The following is a 694-nucleotide window of genomic DNA, read 5'->3' on the forward strand; positions in this document are numbered from 1 at the left end:
TTATATTGAAAAGATAATATAAATTAAAAATTATGAATTAAATAATGTATATTAATTAAATAATGAACATATTAGGATTAGAATTCGGGAAAGAAACCGGGTAACAAATGCATAATTGTTCCCCTATTCATAAACACTAGGTGAGCATTGGTTTCGCAGGTATCTATCTAATACGGATATCCATATAGTGTGTGTACTCGTGGAAATATAATCAAGCAAATCGATATTAAGTTATAAATAAATCAGCCTTGGAAAAACATATGACGTTTAAGTAAACATGTGACATGTTTATCGTTGCATACAGCATTTTTTTAAGTTAATAATTCAGTAATTCATTAAAAACATCATGTGAGTACACATATTATAAGTATTTGGATGTCATACAGATATACAAAATCGACGATTATCTGGTGCTTACGGTTGGGCAAGCAATTATTTCTTTGTTATATTACCTGGTTTCTCTTGCAAACTCTAATCCTAATATATATAATTTTTTATAATAATTAAAATGTAAGATATATTTACAGATATACGATTATCTGGTGCTTACGGTTGGGCAAGCAATTATTTCTTTGTTATATTACCTGGTTTCTCTTGCAAACTCTAATCCTACTAATCCTAATATTTTATAATAATTAAAATGTAAGATATATATTATTATTATTTTAAAATTTATATATATATATATTATAGA

This window comes from Formica exsecta, unplaced genomic scaffold (assembly GCF_003651465.1).
Source record: "Formica exsecta isolate Colony F162 unplaced genomic scaffold, ASM365146v1 scaffold228, whole genome shotgun sequence".
In the NCBI taxonomy this organism is placed as follows: Eukaryota; Metazoa; Arthropoda; class Insecta; order Hymenoptera; family Formicidae; genus Formica; species Formica exsecta.